Genomic DNA, 25,173 nt, shown 5'->3' with positions numbered 1-25,173 from the left:
CACCACTATAAGCCAGTGTTCTGATATGAGCAGTGTTCTGGTAACTCTCTAAGATTTTTTTACTATTATTATTAATGAGAAAGACAGGAGGAGAGAGAAAAAGAACCAGGCGACACTCTGGTACATGTGAACCAGGGATTGAACCTGGACCTCATGTTTGAGAATCCAGTGTTTTATCCACTGTGCCACCTCTGGAACTACTCTCTCTGTGTCTCTCTATCACATACCCCACCCTTGATTTCTGACTATATCAAGTAAAGATAATTTTAAAAAAGATTTTTAAAAAGTATATATGTGTGTGTGTGTGTGTGTGTGTATGTATATGTATATATATTTTTAAAACTTTTTAAAAAGCCTGGCTCGTGAATACTAGCTCCATTTTTTCTATTAAATCCTAACATCAAGATATCCTAACTTGAGAAAGAATACCTTTTGGATTTATTTTTTTCCCTTGATAATTAACAGGAAGAGGTAGTCTGGCATTTCTATTGAGAAAATCAGGGATTTCTCAATCCTTGCCCAACTTCTCCGTTCATACTTATATTCCAGCTGCTAATAGTTTGAGGATCTTCAAAATCTATCACAGGGATTTATGCACAAAAGGAAATGAATACAAAATTTCCTAAATACTTACTGATGGAAGGCAGGTCTGAGTTTTGAAATGATTGAGATCTTTTCCTATTAAAAATTATTTCCCAGTGGCTTAGTAGGTGGTGCAGTGGGTAGAGGGATTTAAGAGCGTGAGGTCCTGGATTTGATCTCCCATATTCCATATGCCAAAGTAATGCTGTGTTTCTCTCCCTTGAGTTAAAATAAGTAACTATTTTTAAATAAAATAAGATACTGAGCTCTAAAATCCCAGGTTTAATCCCCAGCACTACTATAAGCCAAAGCTGAGCAGTTCTCTGGTAAAATTAATTAGCTAATTAAATAAAAATAAAATATTGGGGCCAGGGAAGTGATGCTGTGGATAAAGTGCTGAACTCTCAAGTATGTGCCTCTTATTCTCTGACTCTCTCTCATAAGTAAATATATAAAACTTTAAACAAAATAAGATATTGCCCAACAGAAGCATAGGTTCAGTTTTCCAGTTTATACTGAAAGCTAGCATAGCAATTGCTAAACTTGCAAACTTTTTCTTCTTTATTAAAAAGCTATATCTTATGTCAGTTTCAATGTTTACTGTTTTTGAAATACCCTTGTACTATAGAAGGGAAAAAGAGCCAATTGTTAGGACACAAACAGTTCAGTACTTTTTAAAAAAAGTCTTATTTGTTTATTTTTATTACTTTTATTTATTTATTTTTTTAGAGAGAGATGCAGAGAGACACACAGAGAGAAATACGAGAGAACTGCTCAGCTCTGGCTTATGGTGGTGAGGGGATTGAACCTGGGATTTTGGAGCCTCAGGCATGAGAGTCTCTTTGCATAACCATTATACTGTCTCCCCCACCCTAGTTCAATACTTTTTACAGTCAACATTTTTACACTGGTGTAGGAAATAGAAGAAAAAAATTAAATCTGGCAAGTATTTATAAAATATGTTCTCTTAGTTCAAACCACTACACTCAAGCCGATACTTTTCAAACTTTAATGTGCAGAGGAATCACAGCATGTTGAAATCTTGGACGTAGTTTAGTAGGCCTGGGATAGAGCTCATTCTGCATTTCTTCTTATTTTTTTAAAATTTCATTAGTGATTTAATATTGATTAACAAAATTGTAAGACAACAGGGATACAATTCTATACAGATACAGAGTTCTGTCCCCTCCATTGGTAGCTTCCCTATTTTTTATTCCCCTGGAAGTATGGATCAAAATTCTTTATTGGGTGCAGAAAGTGGAAGGTCTGACTTCTGTAATTGCTTCTCCACTGAACATGAGCTTTGGCAGGTAGCTCCATACCCCCAGCCTGTTTCTATTCCTAGTGGGGGAGGGCTCTGGAGAGGTGAGGAAGTCACAAGAGTGTCATGGTAGCATCTGCAGCTTGGTGGCTGAAAGGCAGTAAAATATAAAGCAGGACAAATTGTTTAATACACAGGAACCCAAAAGTAGGAGTAAAGCAGATGAAAGTAGGGGTCTTCGTGTAGTAAGAGGCTAGGAAGCCTATTTTAGGCATGTTCCAAGAGGCCCATGATTTTAGTAATTTTTGCCTGAGCCTGACAGTTAAAAGTAGGTGGAAAAAATAAATAAAAAAATAAATGTAGGTGGACTAAAAATATTGTCTGGGAAAATGTCAGAGTTTAGAATAGTGCTAGAAAACTGGATTAGGGCAGAAATTCTTCATTTCTACAAAATCAGCTACGATCAACTCTTGGTTCAAGGACCATACTAACCAAATATCTGGCAAACTCCTTTCTGATAGAGGGCACAAATCATCAAAAACATCTAGTCCAGTCCATTTCCTGCGTGAGTAAAGATAGGACAAAACTGGAACATAATTCATGAATTTTGAGATTGTCAACAGAATGTATTTCCCTACGGAGTTATTTTAGGCTAGAGTGGCGTCTCCATATGTGCTAATGAAATACTTCTGTTCCCCAAATGGAACTCTTTTCTCCTTTCACATTTTTCTTTCTTTTTTTTTTTTTAATTTGTTTCTTTATTGGGGAATTAATGTTTTACATTCAACAGTAAATACAATAGTTTGTACATGCATAACATTCCCCAGTTTCCCATTTAACCATACAACCCCCACTATGTCATTTATCGTCCTTCATGGACCTGTATTCTCCCCATGTTTCACGTGTTTCATGCTAGTGGCTAGCACAGAGCAAAATTTTTTTTTCTGAGGATCTACGTTGTTTTTCTCAAACTTCTCATTGCTTGTTTTCTTTTTGCTGTGTTTTCAAGTTTCAGATTAGAACCAAGAATTTTAAATTGTCTAAAAGCTGGAGGTGCCGGGGATTGAACCCGGGGCCTCGTGCATGCTAAGCACGCGCTCTACCACTGAGCTACACCCCCTCGACAGAAAGCAACTCTTGGGAATATCTTCAAGACAAAATGCAGCCATTTTTAGTAGATTTCGCAGGAATCAGTATTTAAGTTAAAGTTGTCTCTGCTTGACTCTGTTCTTTTGGAAAAAGTCAAGCGTGGTTCACGCTTGCTAAAATAAATCAATTCTATTTTAGACCCAAAGCCCCTCTTGATAGTTTTGGAACCCTTTCGACTGCAGTCACCATCCTGAGGGCACTATAAAGCCAAGAATTAGATATATTCTTTCGAGTTTTCCTTTGTTCTTGGACTATCGCAACGGATACAAAAACGGCCTTTTGCTCCAGAAGTTAAGAGAAGACGAAGGAAAAATGCAGAACTTTTGATGTCTGTCGCCCAGGAGCTATTATTATCAGGGGTGCTCTTGGGGTAAAATGTTTCCCCTGAAAAGGAAACCGCAGAAAGACTATGGACGAGATGCGTATTAACCCTTTGTTTGAAAGATAAAAACAAAACAACAAACAAATAAAAAAAGCTCTGCACATTGAAATGTAAATTGTTCTAATCATCTTTGGAAAAGCAGCTATTGACTGAGCTTCTAGAGAAGCTAAAAGTGGAACTACCATACCGTAGCAACCTAATAAGAAAACATTATTACTGAAATTTATACCCACCTCGGTGTTTATTGTAGCCTTATTGGCAATATCAAAAATGTGTAAAGAATGAGGCTGGTAGCATGATTGTTACACAGAGACTTTCATGCCTGAGGCTCCGAAGTCCCTGGTTCAATCCTCCCACACCGCTCTAAACCAGAACTGAGCAGTGCTCAGGTGGAGATAAAAAAAAAATGGAGTGTTCCGAAAGGTTGCAACGGGTAAAGGGTTGGATTCTCGCACCTGAGGTCCTGAGTTCAATCCCCGCCAGTACATGTACCGGAATGACGTTTGGTTCTTTCTCTCTCTCCTCCTATTCCTCATTAATAAATAGTTTTTTTTTTTTTTTTAAAGTGGGGTTGGGGCCGCGCGGTAGCGCACCTGGTTGAGCGCACATGTTATAGTGCACAAGGACCCAGATTCGAGGCCCCGGTCCCCACCTGCAGGGGGAAAGTTTCACAAGTGGTGAAGCAGGGCTGCAGGTGTCTCTCTCCCTCTCTGTCTCCTCCTTCCTTCTGTATTTCTGGCTGTCTCTATCCAATAAGTAAATAAAAATAATTAATAATAATAAAACGAAGGATTATTCTTTTATTAACAAAGATGAAATTTTGCCATTATCTGTAAAACAAAAGACCCTTGTTAGCGAGCATAAATCAAACCACCATCCACTGTAAGGAAGCAAAGATGTTTATTGACGAATTGCAATCCGGGCCGAGATGGTGACTGGTGTTAGTCTACCAAACTCGACCCCGAACAGGGCTCAAACCATACAATTTATAGGAATTCAGACTACACTCAGGGAGGGGGAGCACATCACCTTATCAACCTACATCCAATAACAGGCTATAGCAAACACAAGATCCAATCATTTCAAACTTAGCAAAAGCATGATCCATTCAAAGCAAAGCGGGGGCTAGTTTCAAATATAGTAAGATCACACAACCAATAGAATTCAACCAGGCAGGGTCACCACATCCTCCTGCTATCGGCTATGACCACCCATCCGGTAGGCAGCACACCACAAAGTCTGTTCAAAGGTCCTGATAAGGCTTGTCCCCATGTAGGGTCCTTCGAACAATGGGTGGCCTTCACTGATGAGGTCCTGATAAGGCTTGTCCCCAGGCAGGGTCCTTCGAACAATGGGTGGCCTTCACTGATTAGGTCCTGCTTATTCAAGGGGGAAGGGGAAAGGAATTTTACACCTCATACTACAAGCAACTCATACTAAAAGCACTTAACAAACAACTGCATAAAAAGGGAATTTCAAGGCTACTGCCTTTTACAACCCTCCAGAAGATTATGCAAGGTTTGATAAATCAGAAGAGGAAAAGGCAAATATTGGATGATTGCACTCATGAATGTGTTGGATGGATATAAAAGTGATAAACAGACAAAAGAAAAGAAAATGAAAAACCAATAAACATTGACAACAGAACTAAGCTTATCTGAGCCAGAAGAGGAAAGAGGGTGGAAGCTAGCAAACTGGGGTGCTGTGGAGGATATTAAATATTTTTTAACTAAAAATAACCATCTCCTAAGATGGTTATACTCTACAGGATAGATACTACAAGAATAGACAAGTTGTTAGAGTAAGCTATGTAAACATGCAGTTGTGAAAAGCATTGATAATTGTTTCTATGCACTCAAAATTCCTACAAGTTAAACAGTCTCAAAATTATGATAAAATTTCCTAAGGCGCATCTAGCTGAAGAACTGAGCAAGTAAATGTTCACTATGTAAGGAAGGAAAGTACCAGAAGAAAAACAAATGAACAAAAATTTGTGGCACTCTGAACTGGCTCACCAATCTCACATTCCTATGAAGACTCCACCTGCCCAGTAAGAGGACAGAACCTCAGTAAACATTGGAAAAGTCTCTTGCTTGAGGGAAAGACACAATCACTTTATATAGTAAATGATACTCTTCTACAATTAAAAGACTGTTAATAATAATGAAAATAAGTTAATCAAATACTCAATTCAAGATGCTACAAAGTGAAGAACAAAAAAATCTAAATAAATAAAAAAGAAGGTGGACGAAATGAGAAAACAATGAGTTGTTTCTAAGTAGAATTAACAAAAATATTTGATGAATTTGGATATTTGAAAAGCCAACAAAATAAATGACTAGCCTGCATAATCAACAGATGATTAAAGGATGGAGGGTAGATAGCATAATGGTTAAGCAAACAGACTCTCATGCCTGAGGCTCTAAAGTCCTGGGTTCAATACCCTGCACCATCATAAACCAGAACTGAACAATGTCCTGGCTAAAAATAAATAAATAAATAAAATTAAAAAAAAGAAATGATTAATGTAAACACACAATTAGAACTAAATGGAAGAAATAACCATCAAAGGAAAATTAAAATCAATTTTTTAATATTTTATTTATTTATTATCGGACAGAGATAGAAAGAAATAGAGAAGGAAGGAGGCGATAGAGATATTTGCAACTCTGCTTCACCACTCATGAAGCTTTCCCCCTGAAGATGGAGGTTAGGGACTTGAACCTAAGTCCTGGTGCATGGTAATGTGAGTGCTTAACCAGGTGTGCCATCAGCAGGCCTCCCTCCCCCCAGTTTTTTTAATCATAAGAAATATAGCACAGGGAGTCGGGCTGTAGCGCAGCGGGTTAAGCGCAGGTGGTGCAAAGCACAAGGACCAGCATAAGGATTCCGGTTTGAACCCCGGCTCCCCACCTGCAGCGGAGTCGCTTCACAGGCAGTGAAGCTGGTCTGCAGGTGTCTATCTTTCTCTCTTCCAGATCTCTGTCTTCCCCTCCTCTCTCCATTTCTCTCTGTCCTATCCAACAACAACGACAACAACAATAATAACTACAACAATAAAACAACAAGGGCAACAAAAGGGAATAAATAAATAAAATAAAATATTTTTAAAAATTTTAAAAAAATTAAAATTAAAAATAAAAATAAAAAGAAATATAGCACAACTTAACAAATGATTTGAAAACTTGGACGAACTGGATTTTGTATATAATATACCTACATTAGTCCCTGTAGAGAAAGAAAAATCTAAAGAGATCATTAATTTGGAAAAATAGAAAAAATAATTGAGTATGTCTGCCCTTCCAAAAGAGGAAACAAAGACAAATACCTTGAAAAAGAAATTCTATCAATGTGTCAAGTATCATGGTATCAAAATTCTCAAGACAGGAGAAAAAAAAAAAAAAAAAGAAAATCTTTGAATTCATTTTACCAAGTCACCACAAACTTTCTCAGTTTGAACAACAATGAAAGCTACAAGTCACTTTCTTACAATATAGGGTATCTAAATGGGGGTTATTTCAGAAATGTAACTCTCACTGAATGTTAAGAAAGACACCAAAATTTTCTCCTCAGCCGAACTTTGTACAGGAGCCTCTGAACTCTATGTTTCAAGGAGGTCTTTATTTTGGAGTTTAGTACTTATCTTTGTTTTGTCCAATGTCAGTAAGAATTCTGCTTAGTTGGACTCCCCCATTCTCCACTTGCTCTCAACATATTAATTGAGTTCTTCATCTTCCACCATCTCCCAGGGGATGGCTAAGCACTTTGACCTACCCACGACCAGATCCTTTTAGGTTGGTTTAGATAAAGTCCACCACTCTCCCTGAAAGTTCCTTAGTGGTTTTTTCTATCCACTGTACCACCCCTACCTTCTTTCTCTATAAATTGCTATTTGTCTATGCTGAATTCAGAATTGAACCTGATTGTATGGCTCAGGTTTCTTTTTCCTTGTTGCAACACTCTTGAATGGACTCTGTACTGCTTTAGTTACTACTGTCGAGCTTTGATTTATCCTAGTAGTATTAATATAGTCCATCACATTCTTAGAGATAAGGAGCAAAACCATAGGCGATTATCATCATATATGTAGAAAAAGCATTTGACAATAGACAACATATATTTAATATTGCCATGGGAGTTTTCCAAAAATGCAGGTCCATTTGAAACCTGACATTAATTTAGGCACAGTCTTTATATTGACAGTAAACATGAAATTATATTTGGGTTATAATAAACCCTATATCCAGTCATTTATGTTTTTATAAGACAATTTTTTTAAATGTTAACAATCCAGAAGGGCATTAAAAATATATAATGTGCAATTTCAGAGATATCTGAACTCCGCAAAGGACTCTGGTGTTCCCAAAATAGCCACAAGGTGGTGCCCAAGTAATTACATCTCTGAGGGTTAGCATTACGTGAAGGCACTCAGAATAGTAAATAAAAATTCCTAAAATTTTAAAAGAAAAAAAACACGACTTCAACAAAGTCTTCTATGAGTGACTGGTCTCTATGTTTAGCGGAACCCCTTGAAAAAGGTAAAGTTGTAACCAGAATTAAACCAGCTACTAAAACTGGAGGTGCCGGGGATTGAACCCGGGGCCTCGTGCATGCTAAGCACGCGCTCTACCACTGAGCTACACCCCCCCTTGCAACAGAGGTCTCTCCGGAACCTTTCTATACCCTATAATAGTGACTTTCCCTAAAAAAAATGTTAGCAATAGAATATCTTTGCTGAGTTCAGTTTTTAATTTAATTTCTGTTTTTTAATACTAGGCACCTTCTTGAAGCCAAGCTAGGAAAAGCAATCTTAAATGTGGTATTTCTGAGGCGCAAGCATAGCCATTTGACTGGCATACAAACTTTACAAGTGCCGATATTTTTATTTAACTGATCTGTTCTGTTCTATTCCATTATATTTCATTTCGTTTTCAACAGCGATAGGCTACTTAATACCTCTAACTAAAATTTTGTTGTATGATTACGAGTATTCTAAATGTTTCGCAGTCAAAGAAGTGGATAAGCGAAATAGTATAATCTGGGCTGTGAAATTATTTGCTGTATTTCCTTTTGTAATTAAGGGGGGGGGGGAGATGTTCTCACGTGGAAAGAGTCCAAAATACAGTGTCTGTGAATACATATATGCAAACCTAGAGAAAATGAAACTGTATATAATATAAAAAAATATAAATGGTGGTTACATTTGTGGGAGGAAGGCATAGCGTTAATCTATTAATGAGATAAAATGAGTAGTACTCAGTTCTGACTTCGGAAGAAAAATCTGTCAGATGCCAACCTTAGTGTCAATGTGCATACTTCATAATGGACTTTTTAAAAATTATTATTAATTTTCCCTTTTGTTGCCCTTGTTGTCAAAGGAGATTTTTCAGAATTAGTTGCATATACTTTAGAAGTAGAGAGCAGATGATGTATGTAGGGTTTCTTTACAGAGCACTGGGGTAAGCTAGAGGTAAATGTACTCCATTAGCAAGTTACTATACAAGTGGAATACAGCTGGTGACAGGGCTGGAAAACAGAAGGCCTTCCCGCCATGTCCCTTCCACCGAGAAGTTCCAAAATATCGCGGCTTCAGATTAACTCGCGAAGTATCAGAGAAGCCAGCCATCAGTCATTTCTGCTCTTTCGTCGGAGTTTCCCCCAAATCTCGCGATTCCAAAATATGTCGCGATGTTTTCGGTTTTTTGTTTTTATTTACTGAGTCCTTTTGAGGTTTAAAAAAAAAACAACAAACTTCTTTTTAGACGTGTAGCTTCTTAAAAAAAAAAAAAAGTGTAAACTGTTAAGTTCGGTGAGCAGATATAGTGTATGTTTTGCAAATTAGAAAGAAAAGATCGTGTCAGAAGTGGGATTCGAACCCACGCCTCCATTCGGAGACCAGAATCCCCAGTACAGGGAAGCAGAGCTTGAGTCTGGCGCCTTAGACCACTCGGCCATCCTGACACTTCGCCTAGCTGCCTGAGATTTTTCTCTAAAGTAGAAATAAGGAGCAGTGTTTCTGTGATGATTTTGGAAGTGTTGTTAACGTTGCCTGGCAACAGCCTACGAAGACTGTCACCTGTGATTTGAAAATACAAATTTTTCCCCCCGAAAAGGAAGATTTTTCAAGAGAAAAGGAAACCACCCATAAAACTGGGGACAATTCACTCTCAGGTCTTCATACTCTGGAATTCCCATGTTAAGAAGGAAGTGCAAAGATACCTTGTGCAGACAGGCCAGGTATTCGGGCGGAACCGTGCTATTTGTTTTGGTGCCTCTTTCTGACGATTAATTCTCACCGAGATATACACATATTTTTAAGAATAATCTATAACTTTTAAAAAAGAAATATACAAATAACTGTTGTAAGGATAGCATTCAGTTGTCCGGGAGTTGGTGTAGTGATAAAGCCTTGGGCTTTCAAACATGAGATCCCGAGTTTGATCCCTGGTAGCACATGTGCTAGAGAGATGTTTGGTTCTTTCTCTCCTCCTATCTTTCTCATAAATAGAGTCTTAGATAATAATATTCAAACTGTATTTTTGTTTGTTAATTTTTTATTTATAAAAAGGAAACATCGTAGTCCAGGAAGTGGCCCAGTGGATAAAGCATCGGACTGTCAACCATGAGGTTCTGAGTTCAATTCCCTGCAGCATATGTACTGGAGTAATGTCTGGCTCTTTCTCACTCTTCCTATGTTTCTCATTAATAATAAAATAAAATCTTTCAAAAACAAAAAGGGAACACTGACTAAACCATAGGATAAGAGAGGTACAGCTTCACACAATTCCCTCCACCAGAACTCTGTATCTCATCCCACCCCGTGATAGCTTTCCTATTCTTTAACCCTCTGGGAGTATGGACCCGAGGTCATTGTGGGATGCAGAAGGTGAAAGGTCTGGCTTCTGTAACTGCTTCCCTGCTGAACATGAGCTTTGACAGGTCGATCCATACTCCCAGCCTGTCTTTCTTTTTCCCTAGTGGGGAAGGGCTCTGGGGAAGCAGAGCTCCAGGATGCATTGGTGGTGTCATATGTCCAGGGAAGTCTGGTCAGCATCATGCTAGCATCTGGAACCTGGTGGTTGAAAATAGAGTTAACATACAAAGCCAAACAAATTGTTAACCAATCATGGACCTAAAGGCTGTAATAGTGCAGATGAAGAGCTGGGGGGACAGTCCATTTTTTAGATAGCTAGTAGGCATATTTTAGTTATATTTCAAAGGGCATGTGGCTATACTAGAGGTTTTGTTTTGTTTTTGCCTGAGCCTGAAATCTGATATGCAGGTGGTTCCTAATTATTGTCTGGGGAGGTGATGTCATGACTGGCAGAAGGACCAGAAAGCTGCATTAGGGAAGAGAGTAGCTTCCAAATGAAAGGTGTATAAATATTGTTGACTGTAAACCTCATCGATTTGATGTGATCTGGGGCCCATATTCAGCTTAGGAGCTTATGTGACCTCTGCATCCCTGTAGATCTAAGCTCACATTCTGTGGTCATGAGTAGGAACGTTCCAAGCTGCCCCAATATCAGGACCCATCTTCCTCAGGTGTAGCATAGTATTGTCCAGCCTCCCTTTGGAGGATGGAACATTCTCTATCATTGTTGATCCAAGTTGAGGGCAAGGTCCTATAGGGGCCCACAAAGGGGTCTATTGTGTTGTTTCTGATAAGAATGACCTGTAACAATGGAGAGAGGGATTTATTCAAGGTCTAGGCCCATCATGTCTGGGAATCTCAGGACTCCCTGATTAGGGCCCCAGCTGATGGAATGGCCTGATAGTGACTAAAGAGTCATCGTTAAAGTATGCCCGTCTCTTGCCCTTATTCAGCTTTTGCAGTCCTTGCTTTGATAAGGTTAGCTTTGGAGTAAGTGAAAGAACTGTAATAGGAAGTAGGTGAGGAGGGTATCTAAGTCTAAGTAGACACTATTTCATTATGAACTTTTTACTGATTCACTACAGTCTATTGTGTACTTTTGCTTTCAGGTATGTATTTTGCCCTAATTTATGGATACATGTGAACATATGCTCTATCTTACGGGACCTGGTCTATACCTAGGTTTTGGGATTTTTTTAGGAAGTGAACCTCCTGGAATGGAATTTGAGAATACTATGAAAGGAAAGGTCTCACCCGAGTAATGAGGGTGAAGGGTTGACATTCCATGCCTGAAGTCTCTGGACACAGTCTGAAGTGAAGCAAGCTGAGCCAAACCATGTTTTAAAACAATAATAGTCAAACCATGTCTTTTTATATTTCATCAAAATCTTGACCTTGACATGTTTAGTCCTGAGATTTCTTTCTTTTGAAGATGGTAAGAGATTGGGGGGGGGGGGATCCCGCAGCTTCATTCCTTTTAATCTCAATTTAGATCCCCTAAATTGTCTAAATTAAATTCCCTAGATTGTCCCCTAAACTATTTTGCCACTCCAAGAGTTTCTTTGGGGTTCTCTAGGTGGCAACCTGAGACAGTCCCTGTGGGCAGGACAAGGTCTCCCTGGGCTCTGAGGGGCTTCCTGTCCCAGATGCAGAGAAACTCCTGGAGCGATCTTTCTGGTTATTCTCCAGAGGGAAACTCTTCATTCGTCCACTGCCAGGTCTGGGACCACAGAGATTTTAAATGGGGTGAGAGCATGCTATACCTCCTCATTCAAACTTCTCCAGCTGCTGGGCAGCTTTCTTAAGAGACGGTCTGTAAGTCCAGAACTCACTAATTATTGTGTTAAGATAGTCACAAGACTAATTATTTCTTCAATTACACTGAGAACTCTTTGGAGTCAGTCAAACTGTGTTAAAAACAACTTAGGTAGGACCATTGCCTGCTCAGAATAGTGTCTGGCACATATATGGCAGAGACTCAATACTTAAAGCAATTCTGGACTGTGTAATTCAGAGTAAAAGTGGATTGGGAAATTTTTATTAGATTCTATCTCCATAGATTATGTTCTTTATGTGTTAACACATTAAGATTTCCCTTTTTTCTTTCTGTAAGGAAAGGTTCTATTTTATGCATTTCAGGTTTTTAAAAAAAATTTCTTTATTGGGGAATTAATGTTTTATATTCGACAGTAAATACAATAGTTTGTAAGTTTTTTTTAAAAAAGATTTTATTTATTAATGTGAAACAGGAGGAGAGAGAAAGAACCAGGCATCACCCCGGTACATGTGTGCCGGGGACTGAACTCAGGACCTCATGCTTGAGAGTCTGATGCTTTATCCACTTGCGCCACCTCCTGAACCACGTAAGTTTTATTTTTTATTTTTTAATTTATTTAAAAAAGAAGACATTAACAAAACTGTAGAATAAGAGGGGGACAATTCCACACAATTCCCACCACCAGATCTCAGTATCCCATCCCTCCCTTGATAGCTTTCCTATTCTTTAACCCTCTGGGAGTATGGACCCAAGGTCATTGTGGGATTGCAGGAGGTGGAAGGTCTGGCTTCTGTAATTGCTTCCCCGCTGAACATGAGCTTTGACAGGTCGACCCATACTCCCAGCTTGTCTTTCTCTTTCCCTATTGAGGAAGGGCTCTGGGGAAGCGGAGCTCCAGGACACATTGGTGGGGACATATGTCCAGGGAAGTCTGGTCAGCATCATGCTAGCATCTGGAACCTGGTGGCTAAAAAGAGAGTTAACATACAAAGCCAAACAAATTGTTGAGCAAAATTTTCTTTAAAAAATTTATTTATGGGAGTCCGGGAGCTGTAGCGCAGCAGGTTAAGCGCAGGTGGTGCAAAGCACAAGGACCGACATAAGGATCCCGGTTCGAACCCCAGCTCCCCACCTGCAGGGGAGTCGCTTCACAGGCGGTAAGGCAGGTCTGCAGGTGTCTATCTCTCCTCCTCTCTGTCTTCCCCTCCTCTCTCCATTTCTCTCTGTCCTATCCAACAACGACAACAATAATAACTACAACAATAAAACAACAAGGTCAACAAAAGAGAATAAATAAATAAATTAAATAATTATTTATTTATTTATTTATGAGAAAGATAAGAGGAGAGAGAAAGAACCAGACATCACTCTGGCACATGTGCTGCCAGGGATCGAACTCAGGACTTCATGCTTGAAAGTCCAAAGCTTTATCACTGCACCACCTCCCAGACCACAAAGTTGTTTTTTTTTTAAAGACACATATTTTACTTATTACCTATGCCAGAACTTCACAAAAGACAAAGAGGCACAGTGTTGAGGATTCAATTACAACCTCAGGTATGCAAGTTCATTGTTCTGCAGGTTGAGCCATCTTCTCAATCGCTACAGTTATTCTTATAGGTTTTGTTTACAATTTCAAAGTATTGAGCATGGGGTGGGAGTAGATAGCATAATGGTTATGCAAACAGACTCTTATACCTGGTCGTCTGAGGTGCAATCACTCGCCCTATCATTAAGCCAAGAGTGGTACTCTGGTAAAAAAAAAAAAAAAGTATTGTGGGTGGAGGAAATAGCATTATGGTTATGCAAAGAGACTTTAATGAATGAGGTTCCAAGGTCCCAGCTTCAATCTTCCACACCACCATAAACCAGAGCTGAGCCGTGCTCTGGTGAAAATAAAAATTAATAAAAAAGAGTTAAAAAAATATTGACATTACAGATATCCCATATCAAATTCTGTTATTTCTATTTTTTTTTCCAATTTTATGAACAGTGCTCTAAAGAACAATCTTGGGGGTTGGGCAGTAGCGCAGCGGGTTAAGTGCACATGGCGCAAAGTGCAAGGACCGGCTTAAGGATTCCTAGGTTCCAGCCCCTGGCTCCCCACCTGCAGGGATGTTGCTTCACAGGTGGTGAAGCAGGTCTGCAGGTGTCTATCTTTCTCTCCCCCTCTGTCTTCCCCTCCTCTCTCCATTTCTCTCTGTCCTATCCAACAACGACAATACCAATAACAAGTACAACAATAAAACAATAAGGGCAACAAAAGGGAATAGATATTAAAAAAAAAACTTTGATATTTTCAAATGTTCATACTTTATCTCCTTAAATTCTGGAAATAGAATAATTAAACCAAAGTGTATCCAGTGTTTTGTTAGATTGTTTTAAGGCTTGTTAAGAGACTGGGTGAGAACCAAAGCATCACTCTGGTATGTGGGATGCTGGAGGTTGAACTTGCTACCTCATGCTTGAAATTTCAAAGCTTTAAACAATGTACCACCTCGTGGACTTCAATCCAGCTTTTAAAAGCTTCTGATAGACTGGCAAGTTGTCTACTAAATATTTGAAGCAATTTAGATACTCGAGGGACAAGGCTAATGGACAGGGTGATGGCGCACCTCATTGAACACACACATTACAACACACAAGGACCTTGGTTCAAGCCTCTGGCTCCCCAACTGCAGAGGGTTAGTCCTCCCCTACTCTCTCGATTTCTGTCCTATCCAACAACAACAACAATAATAACAACAATAAACAAGGATGACAAAAGTGGAAAAATAGCCTCCAGAATCAGTGATTCATAATGCTGGTACCGAGACCCAGCAATAACCCTGGAGGCAAGAAAGAAAGAAAAGAGAGAGAGAGAGAGTTGTTTTATTGTTGTAGTTGTTTAAAATTTTTATTTATTTAATGGTAGAAACAGGAAAATTGAGAGGAAGGAAGGAATGAATGAATGAATGAATGAATGAATGAATGAATACCCGGACCCCACTAATGTGTCCTGGAGCTCCACTTCCCCAGAGCCCCACCCTACTAGGGAAAGAGAGGCAGACTGGGAGTATGGACCAACCAGTCAACGTCCATGTTCAGCGGGGAAGCAATTACAGAAGCCAGACCTTCCATCTTCTGCAACCCACAACGACCCTGGGTCCATACTCCCAGAGGGATAGAGAATAGGAAAGCTATCAGGGGAGGGGATGGGATATAGAGATCTAGTGGTGGGAATTGTGTGGAGTTGTACCCCTCCTATCCTATGGTTCTGTTAATGTCTCCCTTTTTAAATAAATAAAATAATTAAAAAAAATTACTGGGGAGCCAGTTGGTGGTACACCTGGTTGACTGCACATGTTACAGTACTCAAGCACCTGGGTTCAAGGACGTGGGTTCAAGCCCCAAGTCCCCACCTGCAGGGGGAAAGCTTCATGAGTGGTGTAGCAGGTCTACAAGTGTCTCTCTGTCTCTCTCCCCTCTTGATTTCTGGTTATATTTGTCTAGTAAATCAATAAAGACAACAAAATTTAAAAATTTTATTTATTTATTGGTAGAAACAGGAAAATTGAGAGGGGAGGTAGAGATAGAGGGAGACAGAGAGACACCTACAGCTTTACTTCACCACTTCTGAAGCTTCTCCCCTGCAGGTGGGGACCAGAGGTTTTAACCCGTGCCTTTGTGCACTGTAGTGTATGCACTCAACCAGGTGTGCCACTGCCTGGCCTCTTAAAAATAATTTTTACATTTCTTCCTCTGTAATTAATTGCTCACCAAATATTTATTGAGGAGTATTCTTTCCTTAGTGATTGATAAGACTCATAGAAAGGCAAATCAAATGTGGTTGTTTATGTTCACCAAGAACCCAGGCAAAATGTCTTTTACTAACAAGAATCCCATTAATTCCCATAGTCAACTTGCTTCTCATAAAAATGTATGATAAATATTATATGAGTTGTACCATAGCATAATTAAAAGTTAATAAGGTTTCCATGTCAAACTTTTAAAACCTAAAATGTACAGGCAGCAAAATAGCTTACTGTGCTGATTTTGCTTAGTGTAGCTGATTTGCCATATGCGCAACCTATGTGTGACACCAGCCCCAACCTCACTGAACATAAGATTTGGTGCTATGGTCTCATACACTCTCTCTGCCTTCATTGTCTCTGTCTTAAAACAAAAAAACACACCAAACTGTCCATATTCACCTTAATTTTTAAAAATTCTTATGGCAAGTTAAACTGATACTACTTTGACACATATATAATTTTATTGAACAAAAATACAGTTTAAGTTCTATACTCATCCTTCTGCACCACCTCCTCAGCTTCATCTTGTCGGTTTTTTTTAAAATTATTATTTATTTTCCCTTTTGTTGCCCTTGTTTTTATTGTTGTTGTAGTTAATGTCGTCACTGGTGGATAGAACAGAGAGAAATGGAGAGAGAAGGGGAAGACAGAGAGGGGGAGAGAAAGATAGACACCTGTAGATCTGCTTCACCGCCTGTGAACAACTCCCCTGAAGGTGGGGAGCCAGGGCTTGAACTGGTATCCTTAAGCCGGTCCTTGTGCTTCATGCCACGGTGTGCTTAACCTGCTGCAGCTACTGCCCAATTCCTTCCCCCCTTTTTTTTTCTAAAGAATTTGAAGTCTTTCTGCAAGTGACTATACTTAAAGTTAGGGTTAGGATGATATTGAGGTGTATACTATATATATTTTCTTCATTTCTGTGTATGCTTAAATTTTTCCATCAAGAAGAGTTCAGTACAGGAATGAAAAGCATCCGTTAACACTTCGGTATATTTCTGTACAAGTACTGTGAGTTAACCAACTGCGCAACTGGAGCTCCTCATTTTGGTATATTTCTTATCAGTTTTTAAATGTGTATATTGAAAATGGTGAAATCTATCTTCAAAAAAAAGAAACATCTTTTTCTTTTCTATTGTTGTTACATTCTTTTTTTTATATTCAATTTATTTGTGAAATAATTTGGAGAAGTTGAGAGCAAAGGGGGATACGAAAAGGGAAGGAAGGAGGGAGAGAAAGCGAGAGCGCGAACGAGAGACCAGAGATATATGCAACACTGCCTCACAGCTCATGAAGCTTACCAGATGCAGGTGGGGACCTAGAACTTGAACCTGGGTTCTCATGCATTATAACATGTGCTCTCTATCATATGTGCCACCTCCCAACCCCCTTGATAATACATTCTTCTTGTGTACCAAGTCACAAACTGGGTTCGACAACTACAATCCACACTACAGTCCAGACAAATATGCTTTGAATGAGCAGTCTGAGAAAGAATAAAAGTCTATCTTAAAAGGTTACTTTATTTATTTAATTTATTGGCTAGAGACAGAAATTGAGAGGGGAGAGAGAGATAGAGTGAGAGACAGAGAGACACCTGCAGCCCTGCTTCACCACTCGTGAAGCTTTCCGCCTGCAGGTGGGGACCAGGTGCATGACCCTGGAACCTTGCACGCTGTAATGTGAGCATTTAACCAGATGCATCACCATCTGGCCCCTCTCAAAAGGTTACTTTCAGTTCCAGGTTATAATTGTAAATTAAGCTAACAAATATGTTAAATTTGTCTTGGAGTATTTTTTCATATCTGTTGGCCTTTTGGATATCTTCTTTGGTGAATATTCTGTTCTTATTCTTTCCCCAATTTTGGATGGAGTGTGACTTAGTTTTTTAAATTAATTTGTGGGAGCAGGTGGTGGTGCACCCAGTTAAGCACATATAGTACTAAGCCCAGGAACCTACGCAGGATCTGGGTTCATGGCCCCACTCCACACCTGCAGGAGGGATGCGTCACAAGTGATGAAGCAGGTCTTTGGGTATCTTTCTTTCTCCCATTCTATCTCCCCTTCCTCTCCAAAATTATCTGTCCTATTCATTAAAGTAGAAAAAAAAAAAAAAGGAGTTGGGCGGTAGCTCAGCAGGTTAAGTGCACATAGTGCAAAGTGCAAGGAACTGCATAAAGGTCCCGGTTTGAGCCCCCAGCTCCTCACCTTCGGGGTAGTCTCTTCACAGGTGGTGAAGCAGGTCTGCAGGTGTCTATCTTTCTCTTCCAGTCTTCCCCTCCTCTCTCCATTTCTCTCTGTCCTATCCAACAATAACTACAACAATAAAATAACAAAACAGAATAAATGCTTTTTAAAAAATGGGAGGAAAAAAAAATCTCCAGGAGCAGTGGATTCATAGTGCTAGCATCAAGCTCCAGCGATAACCCTGCAAGCAAACTAAATAAAAATAGAAAATAGTGGTCTGGGAGGTGGCGCAGTGGGTAAAGCATTGGACTCTCAACCATGATGTCCTGAGTTCGATCCCTGGCAGCACATGTACCAGAGTGATGTCTGATCTTTCTCTCCTTCTATTTTTCTCATGAATAAATAAATAAATTCTAAAAAAAAAATAAAAGTAATTTGTTATTTACTAACTAGAGACAGAGAAATTGAGAGGGAGATAGAGGCTAAGAGAGAGATTTCTATAGCACTGCTTCAGAAGCTTCGCCCCCCATGTAGGTGGGGACTGACCATGGCTCAAATCCAGGTCCTTGTGCATTATAATGTGTGCTCAGCCAGAAACACCACCACCCAGCCCCTAATTCAGAACATTTAAAAAAATATTTATTTATACCCTTTTGTTGCCCTCGTTGTTTTATTGTTGTAGTTATAATTGCTGTTGTTGTTGTTGGATAGGACAGAGAGAAATGGAGAGAGGAGGGGGAGACAGAAAGGGAGAAAGATAAACATCTGCAGACCTGTTTCACCGCCTGTGAAATGAACCTACTGAGATGGGGAGCCGGAGGCTTGAACCAGAATCCTTACGCCGGTCCTTGTGCTTTCTGCAACCTGCGCTTGCTTAACTTGCTGCGCTACCGCCTGACTCCCTCAGAACATATTTTAAGTATACTTAGAGAACTATTTGACCTGGATAGCGGCATATCTGGTTGAATGCATATACTACCATGTGCAAGGACCTAGGTTTGAACCTCCAGTCCCCACTTGCTGGGGTAATCTTCAATGCTGCAGATGTCTTTCTCTCTATCATCCTATCTTCCCTTTCCCTCTCAATGTCTCTGTCCCTATCCAAAGCAGATAAAATTTAAGAAATTATTTATTTTAATGAAATACAAAGAGAAAGATACAGAGACCAAAGAACTACTCAGTTCTTGCTGATGGTGGCGCAGGGTAGGAGCCTTAGACGTGAAAATCTTTGACATAGTTTTTATGCTGTCTCCTCTGTCCTATGTGCACTGTTCAGCTCTGGCTTAAGGTGGTGTGGGACACTGGACCTGGGACTCATTTCAGGCATGGAAGTCTCTTTACATAATAACCATTATGCTATCTTCTCCCACCAAGTGCACTTTTTATATTTTCTGACTACTGCTCATGCAAACACGAGTAGATGGAAAGGGGTTAAATCTGGACTTTACAGATGTCCTTCAGACCTAATACAAATATTTGAAGTTATTCTTTAAAATATTTATTGCCTTTTGTTGCCCTTGTTTTATTGTTATAGTTATTGTTGTTGATGTCACTGTTGGATAGGACAGAGAGAAATGGAGAGAAGAAGGGAAGACAGAGAGGGGGAGAGAAAGATAGACACCTGCAGACCTGCTTCACCGCCTGGAAGCGACACCCCTGCAGGTAGGGAGCCAGGGGCTCGAACCAGGATCGTTATGTCGGTCCTTGCGCTTTGTGCCACATGTGCTTAACCCGCTGTGCTACCGCCCGACTCCCTGAAGTTATTTTTATATACTACTTCAGTATGAAGACCTAGGTTCAAACTCCTGGTCCCCACCTGCATGAAGGAAGTTTCATGAGTAGTGGAGCAACACTGCAGGTATCTCTCCTTCTGTATCTTACCTCTACCAGAGAAAAATAATGGCTGTTAGGAGATGGTGGTGGACCCAGATAGGCAATGAGCCCATGATAAGATAATCCTGGGAGCTAAAAAAAAAAAGCTGGTAAAAGGGAGTTGGGGCAGTAGAAAGACATCTGAGTCTATAGCATCTGTTTCTTTCTGTCCTATCCAACAGTGACGACATCAATAAAAATAACTACAATAAAAAAAAAAGGGCAACAAAAAATAAATTTTTTAAAAAGCTGGTAAAATAGCTTATTTGGATAATGTGCTGCTTAGGTAGAGGTAAACAGCATAATGGTTATGTAAAGAAACTCTCATGCCTGAGGCTCTAAAGTCCTAGGTTCAGTCCCCCACACTACCAAAAGTCAGAGCTGAGCAGTGATCTGGTAAAAATTAAAGAAAAAAAAAATAGTGTGCTGCTCTGCCATGTGTGTAACCCAGGTTCAATTCTTTTTTTTTTTTTTTTTTTAAATTTTTTATTTATAAAAGGAAACATTGACTAAGCCATAGGAGAAGAGAGGTACAACTTCACACAATTCCCACCACCAGAACTCTGTATCCCATCTCCTCCCCTGATAGCTTTCCTATTCTTTATCCCTCTGGGAGTATGGACCCAAGGTCATTGTGGGATGCAGAAGGTGGAAGGTCTGGCTTCTGTAATTGCTTCCCTGCTGAACATGGGCGTTGACTGGTCGATCCACACTCCCAGCCGACCCAGGTTCAATTCTAGCCCCCATCATATTGAAGGTAGTTTAGGCACTGTGGTCTTTTTTTTTTTTTTTTTTTTGCCTCCAGGGTTATTGCTGTCGATCAGTGACTGGACTATGAATCCACTGCTCCTGGAGGCCATTTTTCCCATTTTGTTGCCCTTGTTGTTACCTTATTATTATTGTCATTGCTGCTGTTGTTGTTGTTAGCTAGGACAGAGAGAAATCGAGGCAGGGGGAGAGGTTGAGAGGGGAGAGAAAGACAGACACCTGCAAACGTGCTTCACTGCTCATGAAGCGACTCCCCTGCAGTTGGGGAGCCGGGGGGTCGAACCGGGATCCTTATGCTGGTCCTTGTGCTTTGCTCCATATGTGCTTAAGCTGCCATGCTACAGCTCGACCCCTGAGTGGTCTCTTTAATAGTCTCTCTGCATTCTGTCTCTGTCTGGGGGAAAAATGTCATTAAGGATTGTGTGGCAGCACATCTGATTAAGCATACACACTACAACGCTCAAGGACTTGGGTTCAAGCCTCCAGTTACCACCTGCAGGAGGAAAGCTTTTCAAATGGTAAAGCAGAGCTGATAGGTGTCTTTCCTTCTATCTCCCTTCCTCTCGATTTCTGACTGTCTCTAGTAAATAAAGATAATATGGTAGGGGTATAAAGGTTATACAGACTCTCATGCATAAGGCTCTGAAGTCCCAGGTACAGTCCCCTGCACCACTGTAAGCCAGAGCTGAGCAGTGCTCTGGTAAAAAATAAAGTAAAATAAAATAAAAGGGACCAGGTAGTAGCACAACCAGCTGCTGCAGGTGTCTCTTTCTCCTTCTTTATCCCCCCATTTCCTCTCAATCTGTTCTATCAAATAAATATTCCTCTACTTCATGCTCACACACAATGGTAATGATTATTATTATTAAACTATAATTTTTTACTAGAGCACTGCTCAGCTTTGGCTTATAGCAGTGCTGATGATTGCACTTGGGATCTTTGGTGCCTCAGGAATGAGTCTTTTTACATAACCCCTGTACTGTCTCCCCAGCCCAAGATTATCCTTTATTCATTTATTTTTGCCTTCAGAGTTATTGCTGGGGCTTGGTGGTGGCCAGTTTTTCCTCTTTTCCATTTTCCCATTTTATTTGATAGGACAGAGAAAAATTGAAAGGGGAGTAAGAGATTAAGAGAGGGAGACAGATACCTGTAGACCTGTTTTTATTGCTCATGAAGCATCCTTGCTGCAGGCAGGGAGTGGGAGCTCAAACCCAGGTCTGTGAGCAGATCCTTATGCATGGTAGGTACTATGTGAGCTTAACTGGATGTGTTAACATCCAGTCCCCAGATCCTTTTTTTTAAGATATTCTTATCTTGACATATGATTATTTTTAGACATAGGGATGTCATTTCATTCTTTTTTTTTTTTTTTTAGAATTTATTAATGAGAAAGAACTAGACGTCAATCTCTGGTACTTGTGCTGCAGGGATTGAACTCAGAACCTCATGGTTGAGAATCCAATGCTTTTTTTTTTTTTTAACTTATTTATTTTTCTTTTTGTTGCTTTTGCTGTTTTCTTCATTGCTGTAGTAATTATTGTTGTTGTTATTGATGTCGTCGTTGTTGGATAGAGAGAAATGGAGAGAGGAGGGGAAGAGAGGAAGAGACAAAGATAAGACACCTGCAGACCTGTTTCACTGCCTGTGAAGCGACACCTCTGCAGGTGGGGAGCCGGGGTCTGGAACCGGGATCCTTACGCCAGTCCTTGTGTTTTGCACCATGTGCACTTAACCCGCTGGCTACTGCCCGACTCCCCAATGCTTTATCTACTGTGCAAGCTCCCAGACCAGTTTCATCCTTGTTCAATTCGTTTCAACAATTCTTTAATTTTTAAAAAATATTTATTTTCCCTTTTGCTGCCCTTGTTTTTCATTGTTGTAGTAGTAATTGTTGTTGTTACTGATGTCGTTGTTGTTGGATAGGACAGACAGAAATGGAGAGAGGAGGGGAAGACAAGAGGGGGAGAGAAAGACCTGCAGACCTGATTCACCACTTGTGATTCCCTTGCAGGTGGGGACTGAGGGCTTGAACCGGCATCCTTGAACAGGTCCTTGCGCTTTGTACCATGTGTGCTTAACCTGCTGTGCTAACGCCCAACTCCCACAATTTTTTAAAATTCGTTTTAACAATTTTTTATTATCTTTATTTATTTGATAGAGACAGTCAGAAGTCAAGAAGGAAAGGGGAAATAGTAAGAGACAGAAAGACACCTGCAGCACTGCTTCACCACTTGTGAAGCTTTCCCCCTGCAGGTGGGGACTGGGGGCTCAAACCTGAGTACTTGTGCATTGTAACACGTGCACTCAACCAAGTGCGCCACTCCCCTGCCCCTTTTAAAAATTAAAAATATATATTTTTTATCATCTTTATTTATTGGATATGCAGCCAGAAATCGACAGGGAGCAAGATAGAGACACTTGCAGGCCCGCTTCACCACTCATGAAGCTTTCCCTCTACAGATGGGGACCAGGGGCCCAAACCTGGGTCCTTGCTGTACCGTATGCTCAACCAGGTGTATGCTCAACCAGGTGCAACACTACCTGCCCCCCACCCCAATATTCAATTCTGAAGTAGCTTTCTGAATCCAACAAGTTCTGCTCTAGCTGTTAATAAACATGCACTAAGCTATTGCTCCTAAACCATGTCTACTAGGGATCAAGTGGATAATGTGGGACCCTGTTAGCCTGGAAACAGCTCTACCACCACACAGCAAGAATCAGAAATCCATCTCAAAGGCTCATTTGCTTGTTTTGGACAAGTATAAGAGAAGTGCTTTCCTGTGGTCTGGAAGGTGTTGCAGTGGATAAAGCACTGGACTCTCAAGCATGAGGTCATGAGTTCAGTTCCTGGCAGCGCATGTACCAGCACATGTACTGGTTCTTTCTCTCTCCTCCTATGTTTCTCATTAACAATTAACATCTTTAAGGATGAATATGGGATGATCTCACTCTCAGGCAGAAGTTGAAAAACAAGATCAGAAACAAAAACACAAGTAGAACCTGAAATGTAATTGGCATATTGCACCAAAGTAAAAGACTCTGGGGTGGGAGTGGGTGGGTGGGGAGACTACAGGTCCATGAAGGATGATAAATGACATAGTGGGGGTTGTATTGTTAAATGGGAAACTGGGGAATGTTATGCATGTACAAACTATTGTATTTACTGTTGAATGTAAAACATTAATTCCCCAATAAAGAAATAAATTAAAAAAGAAAATTCATAATTACAATAAAAATTAATTAATTAATAACATCTTTAAAAAACAACAACAAAAAAGTACTTTCCTTGCAGGTCCTTCTTTCTTTGCTGCCCCAATTGACTAAATTTAAATGAATGTGGAATGAGACTTCGGGCCTCTTTTCAGTTGCAGATCCCTAAGCCCAAACTTAGCGGATCTTGTTAAAGGTACCCCAGCTGGATGAGCTGGCATTCCATCAGATCTCTGCTTTCCCTTCATCTACAGAGAAGCATAATCCGAATATATATTATGGGGTATTATGTAATGCATATGGTCACATGTTCTATGTTCATTTGAACCCTGGTTTTGCTGTTTGTAAGTAGTATCTTCTTGGATAAGTCATTTATCCTTTTGTTGTTTTTGTTTCTCATGTGATAAAAGGGCAATAGCCAATCTCCTCTCCTCTCCTTTCATCTGTAAGGCTATTAAAACCATCAAATAAGTTATTGTGCATCAAGACTGCTACGTTAGTTGGACTGTACATGGTATTTAATGTAATCATCTGTATTTATGTCTAAGAGTATTCCATAAGAGCGAAGCTAGTTTCCCAGAATTTCCTCTACAGCCACTGGTTATATTTCCTTTAAAAAAAAAATCTTTATCAAGAGGGCTGGTGCACAGCTCACTTGGTAGAATGTATACATTATTATGCATGAGGCTTCTACCCCTGGCACTACACGGCTACTCCATAGTACCAGGGAGAGCTCCAGGGATGATGCAATGGTGGTGCTGTGGTTTGCCTCCCTCTGTCTTTATCTGAAATAGAAAGAATGAAAAAGTCTTCTTTTTTTTAACCCCCCCCCAAAAAAAAAAAGTCTTGAGAGCAGTGGAATCACACATGTGCAAAGACACACACCACACACTAACAACCTCATGAATAAATGACTTAGGAAATGACATCACCAATCTATAATCCTCAGTCAAAGCCCTAATGCCTGGTTTAAGACCATAAATAGAAAAGATCCAATTCCCTAGGAATGGAAATAATCACTCAATATAATCTTTCTTCCTAGTTTATGATGTTAGCACTCCAAAGAGCTAATGGTGATGGTTTTGAGTCGAGAAACGAATTCTGGGTCTGAAGATATATGCCAAGTATTGCTATATTACTTCACTGATGAGTATAGAAAGACAATTTCCCTAGTGAAGTCACTAATATGGAGCTGTAGGCTATAGACGTTCAAAACTTTTCCAGCATTATTTGAAAATAGTGACAACAAGTAGTTTTATTATTCAGCTGGAAGGGAAAAATCCTCATTAATCACTCCCCTCCTCCAACCCCACCAAACCC

General features: G+C 39.9%; 3 non-coding genes across 3 annotated transcripts; all 3 read right to left on the bottom strand.

Annotated features, from left to right (window-relative positions):
- Positions 1 to 2,891: 2,891 nt before the first annotated feature.
- Positions 2,892 to 2,963, bottom strand: TRNAA-AGC (transfer RNA alanine (anticodon AGC)). Its single transcript has one exon. It is a non-coding gene; the product is annotated as a tRNA-Ala (tRNA).
- Positions 2,964 to 7,949: 4,986 nt separating this feature from the next.
- Positions 7,950 to 8,021, bottom strand: TRNAA-AGC (transfer RNA alanine (anticodon AGC)). The gene has a single exon. It is a non-coding gene; the product is annotated as a tRNA-Ala (tRNA).
- A 1,208-nt stretch (positions 8,022 to 9,229) lies between these two features.
- Positions 9,230 to 9,335, bottom strand: TRNAL-CAA (transfer RNA leucine (anticodon CAA)). The gene is made up of 2 exons: positions 9,298 to 9,335; positions 9,230 to 9,275 (listed from the first exon to the last, which is right to left on the bottom strand). It is a non-coding gene; the product is annotated as a tRNA-Leu (tRNA).
- Positions 9,336 to 25,173: the final 15,838 nt, after the last annotated feature.

This window comes from Erinaceus europaeus, chromosome 4 (genome assembly GCF_950295315.1).
Source record: "Erinaceus europaeus chromosome 4, mEriEur2.1, whole genome shotgun sequence".
Classification (NCBI taxonomy): domain Eukaryota; kingdom Metazoa; phylum Chordata; class Mammalia; order Eulipotyphla; family Erinaceidae; genus Erinaceus; species Erinaceus europaeus.
This window is presented reverse-complemented; position numbering and strand designations above follow the sequence as displayed.